The 8,256-nt window shown below is 47.0% G+C and overlaps 1 pseudogene; it reads left to right on the forward strand.

Annotated features, from left to right (window-relative positions):
- Positions 1–5,740: 5,740 nt before the first annotated feature.
- On the forward strand, positions 5,741–6,526 carry LOC137373230 (putative nuclease HARBI1 pseudogene; annotated as a pseudogene).
- Positions 6,527–8,256: the final 1,730 nt, after the last annotated feature.

Genomic DNA, 8,256 nt, shown 5'->3' on the forward strand with positions numbered 1-8,256 from the left:
GCCAAGCTGACCAGGGAGTCTATTAACATGGCCTCTGTCCTGGAAAAGGTGGCCAACGACACCTCTGAGGCCCTGGTTAAAATAAATGCAGAAATGGTGGCCATCCGAACCATAGCCCTTCAGAACCGGATGGCCCTAGACTTTATCTTAGCTGAAAAGGGGGGCAAGTGCGCCTGATTGGGTCCGAATGCTGCACCTACATTCCAGATAGCTCTGAAGAGATCACCAATCTGGCGATACACATCTGAAAGGTGATAGTAAAGCTTAAACAACCTCCAACTCTCACCTTGTGGGGTTGGGCGACCGGGTAGTTGGGCTCAACAGAGAGCTCAATGGTACAGGGTTTGATCTTTTTTGTTATAATCATAATTTTGTACTTTACGTTTTTGCTTATTAGGTGTTGCTGCAAACAAGTGACCGAAACCACCGCCAAGCTTATGCCCTTACAGAGCTCCCACCGTTCCCTCTTGTGGCACAAGCAGGCAACGTATTAAGCACAACCCCTCCGGGTGTTGAAGACTAGTAGACCATCAAAGGCACCAAGGCGGGATTGAGGGAGTGATTCTTAAAGAAATTTGAAGAATCAAAGGGGGAACTGTGGGGACAGATTAAAGATAAGATAATTGGCTGACTAATCAACTAACAGACACAGTTTATAAAGAAAACTAACAGGCAGAAACTGACAGGACAGCTGCAGCTAACGGTTCGTAGGTGGTGGGGGGGGGGGGGGGAATGTGAAACTTGCTGGTACGAACAGACTAATCAGGCTCTGACACCACAAAAATTGCAGCAGTCTGCAGACCAATTGGGAACAAGGGGGGGGGGGGGGGGGGCGGGGTGGATGGCGGTTGTTACCGGACAAGTATAAAGGAGACTGGATTTGGCGCACAAAGTTCAGTTCATTTTTGGTGCGCAAAGCTCGGTCCGTTTTTCCCCAAGCTGTACAAGAATGCCAGGGAACGAGAGAAGTTTGATAACATGGCTGAGCTGTTTGCTGTAGTGAAGACACTTCAGGCACTGGAGAAAGCCTACATCAAGGAGAGGAAGTCAAGCTGGAACAATTACTTACCTCAATAAAGTTTTGAAAGTTACGATCGGACTTCGTCTTTCATTGTAATCGATGGGATCCAACATAAACCTATGTTTGACATTTGTTTGACCCCAGCTGGAGTACTGTGTTCAGTTCTGGGCACCACACTTTAGGAAGAATATGAAGACTTTGGTAATTTACTAGAATGAGATCATCCCCACCAGGGATGAGATTCCAGTTAATTGATAGACTGGGGAAGCTGGGGGCAGAGAAGACCCAGAGGATATTCAGTAAAGGAGTTCAAAATCATGAACGGTTTAGATAAAGTAAATAAAGAGAAACTGTTTCCACTGGCTGAAGGGTCAACAGCTAGAGGGCACAGATCATAGATTTAAAGTGATTAGCAAAAGAACCAGAGGCAACATGAGGATTTTGTAATAAAAGCAAAATACTGCGGATGCTGGAAATCTGAAATAAAAACAAGAAATGCTGGAACCACTCAGCAGCTCTGGCAGCATCTGTGGAAAGAGAAGCAGAGTTAACGTTTCGGGTCAGTGACCCTTCATTGGAACTGACAAATATTAGAAAAGTCACAGGTTATAAGCAAGTGAGGTGGGGGTGGGGCAAGAGATAACAAAGGAGGTCTAGATTGGACCAGGCCACATAGCTGACCAAAAGGTCACGGAGCAAAGGCAAACAATATGTTAATGGTGTGTTGAAAGACAAAGATTAGGTGTAAATACACTGAATATTGAACAGCAGCAAGTGCAAACCTTAAAAAAAACAGTGGGTAAGCAGACTGAACAAACAAAGATGAAATGAAATAAATGCAAAAAAAAAGATTGTAAAAAATGTAAAAAAGAAAGTTAAAAAAAGGAAGAAAAAATAACTAAAAATGAAAGTAAAATGGGGGGCTGTCATGCTCCGAAATTATTGAACTCAATGTTCAGTCCGGCAGGCTGTAGTGTGCCTAATCGGTAAATGAGATGCTGTTCCTCGAGCTTGCGTTGATGTTCACTAGAACACTGCAGCAATCCCAGGACAGAGATGTGAGCATGAGAGCAGGGGGGAGTGTTGAAATGGCAAGCAACCGGAAGCTCAGGGTCCTGCTTGCGGACCGAGCGGATTTTGTTTTTAAGCAATGAGTGGTTAGGATTTGGAATGCACTGCCTGATAGGATGATGGATACAGATTCAATAGTAGCTTTCACAAGTGTATTGGGTAAATCCTTGAAGGAGAAAAAAATTGCAGGAATATAGGAAAAGAGCAGGGAAGTGGGACTAACTGGATTGAGGTGCAGACTCAATGGGCCGAATGGCGTCCTTCTGTGCTGTACTAGTCTATGATTCCAGTCTATGATTCTATCTTTGTGTCATTAACAAATTTCAATATGTGGCTTCCTATTCTATCATCTAAGTCATGAACAAATACAGTAAATAGTTGAGGCCCAAACACAGCTCCTTGCCAGACACCACAAATCACATTCTGACATTTATAGTACCTGCACATTATCCCTACTTTGCAGGTCTGGCAACGTCTGTGGAGAGAGTTAGCTTTTCAGGTTGATAATCTTTCGTCCGAACGTTACATACCTTTCTGAATGGAAACCAGCATCCTTTTCATCAGCAGTGTCTCTTGTGCACACTGACACACATGCAAGTAGTTGGATCTTCAATGCACAGTTAAAACAACCCAAAACGTAACACAATTTCTACAAATGGAGTCATTTTTCTACCTATTATGTAAGCCAACCCCATCATTTAACTTTAGTTTAGCTTTGGATTAAGACCACAAAAAGCAAACTGGTAGCAATATGTACAGAAACATGCTCCAGTTTATTCAAAATGGCTGTTGAATTTACCAACATAAGCACTTGACAAAAATTAATTGTATGGAGAGCTTCTTGAGAGATTTCTCAGATGTCATATGGTGTGACATACCATGGTCACTCTACAACTTTAGTATTGTTGCAATGCAGTTTCAGCTTTAGACTAACAATAAGCTTCTGGAGTGTAATTTATTTTTTTCTTCCATTCATGGCATGTGGGCATCACGGGCAAGGACAGTATTTATTGCCCACTCCTAATTGCCCGTGAGAAGGTAATGATAAGCTGCCTTCTTGAATACAACTGGCTGGTTTGCTAAACCATTTCAGAGGGCAGTTAAGAATCAACCACATTGCTGTGGGTCTGGAGTCACATATAGGCCAGACCAGGTCAGGACAGCAGATTTCCTTCCCTGAGGACATTCGTGAAGCAGATGGGTTTTTTGCGATAATCTGGTAGTTTTATAATCACCATTACTGAGACTTCTTTTTAATTCCAGATTTATTTCATAAACAACTGTGGTGAGGAAGAGACAGCAGCATTGGCATTCAAGCAGGTACTAGGGCAGGCAGACAGAAGCAGCAGCATCAAGGCTCAGGCAGGGCCTACGGCTGGTGCTGCTCCTGCTCCTAGTCAGCTCCTGTGGTACAATGTATCCCTGTAGCAGGACCTAAATGGAGGAGGACAGCAATGTTTCTGGGAGTGGGAGCAATGTGTCGACTTGCTGTGCTCCTTCTAGGAAAGTAGGCAGCGCTGATCAAATTTTTAATTTCCACCACCTCAGAGGCAAGTCAACTGTTTCTGCAGGAAGGTTTCCCAAGAGATGAGTACATTTGCTGAATAGCACTTACCATGTCTCATTTGTTTTTTATTCGTTCATGGGATATGCGCGTTGCTGGCAAGGCTAGCATTTATTGCCCTTGTATAGGTGGTGGCATGTGGCTTTCTTGAACCGCTGCAATCCATGTGGTGTAGGTACACCCACAGTGCTGTTAGGGAGGGAATTCCAGGATTTTGAACCAGCGACAGTGAAAAAACAATATATTTCCAAGTCAGGATGGTGCGTGACCTGGTGGGAAACTTGCAGATGGTGGTGTTCCCTTGCGATTGCTGCCCTTGTCCTTCTGGGTGGTAGAGGTCACGGGTTTGGAAGGTGCTGTCAAAGGAGGCTTGGCACGTTGCTGCAGTGCACCTGTGATGGAGGGAGAGAATGTTTAAGGCGGTAAATGAGGTGCTGATCAAGCGGGCTGCATTATACTGGATGGTGTACAGGCAAGTGGAGAGTATTCCATCACACTCCTGACTTGTGCTTTGTAGATGGTGGACAGGCTCATTTACATGCAGGAGGGATCGGTCAAGTGGACTTTCATGGGCCAGATAAAATTGGTAAGTGATCCAAGTTCAGCTTGCAGTTCATGGGTTGGGGGCGTACAGGAAAAGTTCATTCATGGAGAATGGTGAGACCAGAGTTGTGTCTCAGCAAATATCAGTGCATTTGAGGAGAGACATTCGTGAATTGGAGGAACAATATCAGTGCATTCAGAAGAGCGGAGGGTAGGGTAAGCATGAGTATTGGGAGATTATTTTATTATAAGCTCTCTGCAGTTATAATAAAAATGTGTTCATTTAACTTGTGTGGAGCATAAACAACAGCATGGACCTCTTTCCTGAATGCCTGTTTCTGTACTGCAAATACTATATAAAATACTATGCAAAAATATCAACAACTGCTTGACTTATCTAGCAGCTGTAATGCAGTAAAATGTTCCAAGGTGCTTCAAAGGAGCATTATTCAGCACCAAGTCACATAAGGAGATATTAGGGCAGAGGACCAAAAGCTTGGTCAAAGAGATAAGATTTAAGAAGTGTGTTAAAGGAGAAATGAGAGGTTGAGAGGTTTAGGGAAGGAATTCCAGAGCTTAGGGCCTTGGCAACTGAAGCATGGCTGCCAATGGTGGAGTGATTAAATTGAAAGAACACAGATATCTCAGAGGGTTGTAAAGATTACAGAGATAGGGAGGGAGGGGTGAGGCCATGGAGAGATTTGAAAACAAGGATGAGAATTTTAAAATTGAGGCGTTGCTATCTGGGAGCCAATGCAGGTCAGTGACCACAAGGTGATGAGTGAACTGGACTTGGTGCAATTAGAGTTTTGGATAACCTCAAGTTTATGGAGGGTAAAACATGGGCCGGAATTTTACTTACCTGAATCGGGTCCGTTTGGAGGCGTGTGGGTGGTAAAATGGCGTCCGATGACGTCGGGTGTCATCGTGCACAGACTCCATTTTATGATCCAGGAAGTCGGGCGCGATCGAGTCGATGCCTGCACGCATGACCGCAAGTAATTAAAAGGCACTTAAATCAATTGAGCAGCCAATTGTCTGGAAATTTACGTGGCCATTTGATTTTACGGCCGTAAATAGGGTCAGTGATTGTGTCAGGGACCCGGCAGCTTTAAAAGGGCGGAAGGCAGGTAATCAGTGTGGGTGTTGCAGGTAAAGCTTTTGGTGTTGCTTAGCTGTAGGAGTTTTTGTGTTTTATATAATTTGTATACATTTGTAGTTTGTGTACAGGGCTCCAAGTGAGTCTGACGATGGGGATTGTGCATTCTGGAGGTAGCTCTTCAGAGGAGGAGGACCAGGCCCCAATCAGGGACAGAAGGACAGCTGGGCATGGGCATGTGCAATTGGCTAGTCACGTGTCTCTTCATTATGTGGGAGGGAGAACAGGTGGCAGAGTCAGTCGAGAGCAACCACATGTCAGGAGACATTCCTACCCAACAGGCAGGGTATACTGATCGCGTCTGAGCTACCTGCACCTGTCGGAACGCCAGTGCAGAAGAAGGCTGCATCTGTCACGTGAGATTGTGACATTTCTATGCGAGATGGTCGCAGTGGATATAGCCTCAAACTGCCTCGGTGGCCATCCAATGCCAGTCGCTCTGAAAGTGACTGTTGCCCTTAACATTTATGCGCGTGGCTCTTTCCAAGCTTCGACTGCAGACCTGTGCGGAGTCTCCCAAACAGCTGCACACCACTGCATAAAGGTTGTGACCGATGCACTATTCAGATGTGCTAACAATGTCATTACTTTCAAAACAGACAACACCAGCCAGGCTGAAAGAACAAGAGGATTCAGTGCAATAGCTGGGTTCCCAATGGTTCAGGGCATGATTGACTGTACACATGTGGCAATTAGATCACCAGCAGGTCATTCAGGGGCATTCATTAACCGAAAAGGCTTCCACTCATTGAATGTTCTGCTTGTGTGCGATCATCGGAAGAGAATCATGCAGGTTTGTGCACGGTACCCAGGGAGTTGCCACGATGCATACATTCTCAAAAACTCTCAGGTGCCTGCTTTTTTCAGTCCCCCGGACAGTCCGGAAGGTCGGATACTTGGCGACAGGGGTTATCCTTTGAAGACATGGCTGATGACACCCGTGAGAATCCCAAGGGGTCATGGTGAGCAACACTTCAATGAGAGCCATAAGACCACAAGAGTCACAATCGAACAAACGATTGGCCTGCTCAAGATGAGATTCAGCTGTCTGGAACCCTCAGGAGGAGCACTGCAGTACGCGTCAGCACGGGCATCCAGGATTATTGTTGTTTGCTGCGCCTTGCATAGCCTGGCGATGGAAAGGGGAGACACCATTGAGAAGGTTTAAGGTAACCGTGAGGCGTCATCAGATGACAATGGAGTTTCTATTGAGGATGATGGGCAACAGTCACATGATGGCAGGGGAGAGGAAGCAGAATGTCCTCTGGAATTAAGAGTGAGAGACCCGGGATGCTCTAATAAGCAGGCGTTTCTCTTGGGCGGATCGCTCCAGGCAAAGATTTCACATTGTGACATGCACTGAGCCATTGTGGGATTGCGAAAGGGGAAAGACACGCACATCCAAGGGAAGAGATAATCAGATTAAAAACAGCATCATGTCACGATGAACCCAACCTGAGTGTGTGCCCTCTTGAGGCTCGACTGGTCCTCAAAGCTGACCTCAGAGGGATGAGCAGCCTCCACCTGCCACATGCGCATCTGAGTTTGTGCCCTGATGGCCTGGTCCAGGGAGGCTACACTCCCCCTGAGATCATGGATGGCTTCCAGTACTGGCCCCTCCACTGCAGCTGCCAATCTGTCAATGGAGGATGCCAGATGGACAAATGCCTGAGAGTTTGCAGCAGACATGCCCTGGATGGACATTTCCAGAATATGTGCTATGCATCGCAGCATCTCTGGCAACTCCGCCAGATGTTCATGCATCACAAGTTGAACCTGCAACATCTCCCCCCGAATGGATGTTCTCAGAGGCGCATCATCAGCTTGCGGCTCTGCACTGGCCTGGTCTGCCACACTCCTCCGAGTGTGTGAGGCATCGGCCGGTTCTGCCTCTGGTGGCTGGTCCAGCGACTGTGCTTTGCTAACACCCGTAAGCGACAACGTTTCCGCGGAGACAGTAATCCCAACTATGATAGACTTCTCTGCACTGGCGCTTGGTGAGGTGCGATGATGTGACGATGCACCCTCTGAGGCGATCTCCTCATCCTCAGAGGGTGACTGTTGAGTCCCCGAGACCCCTCCTAGCCGCTGATGTGTTTCACCTGCAGGGAAAGTCAGATTGATCAGTTTGACCAGCACCACAGGTTGCAGTACATGTCCCTTACTGCAGTTTGCACACATCTGTGTGCATCACCTTTTATTAGCACACTTAAGGGCATGAGACAATCACCACTTCAACTGCCCTCCCAACCACTCCCCCTACCGCACCCTCCCACCACATTATGGGTCACTCACTCTGACGACCAGGGCTGCCAACCTCGCCATCTGCCATGGCGTGTTCTCCGTCCTCCCCTGCCAGCATCAAGACATCCTCCTCCATAGTTGTCAGGTATGCCTGATTGCTCTGGCCACCACCGGTCTGGGACTTCTCTCGGGCATTGTAAGCCCTCTTCTCCTATTTAAACAGGCACACCTAGTTCAGACATATGATTTGGTCTCTCATACCCTTGCCCATTGGGTTTGTTGTTGCATTTCAGCGCGACTGCAATGCTGCATCCAATTTGAACACTGTTGGATCACCATGCATCCCAGAGCTGCCCATCCTGCATCCCAATACAATGCAGCAGGCAAGGACTACTCATTGCTGGTTTCCACCTTGCATCATTAGGACAGACTGACCCTTCTCTGACACATTCACAATGAGATTAATGAGGAGTGTCCCTTACCCGGGCAGAGCAAAGTACGTCATTGCGCCACTTGTGGCGCTGGATCCATGTCCTCCGTGCCACACAATGGCTGCTGACCTCCTCGGCAACCTCCAGCCAGGCCCCCTTGGTCACCTCTGCGGGCCTTCTTCAACTATCAGCATTGAATAATATGTCCCGCCTCGCCTCCACC

Source organism: Heterodontus francisci, chromosome 8 (genome assembly GCF_036365525.1).
Source record: "Heterodontus francisci isolate sHetFra1 chromosome 8, sHetFra1.hap1, whole genome shotgun sequence".
Classification (NCBI taxonomy): Eukaryota; Metazoa; Chordata; class Chondrichthyes; order Heterodontiformes; family Heterodontidae; genus Heterodontus; species Heterodontus francisci.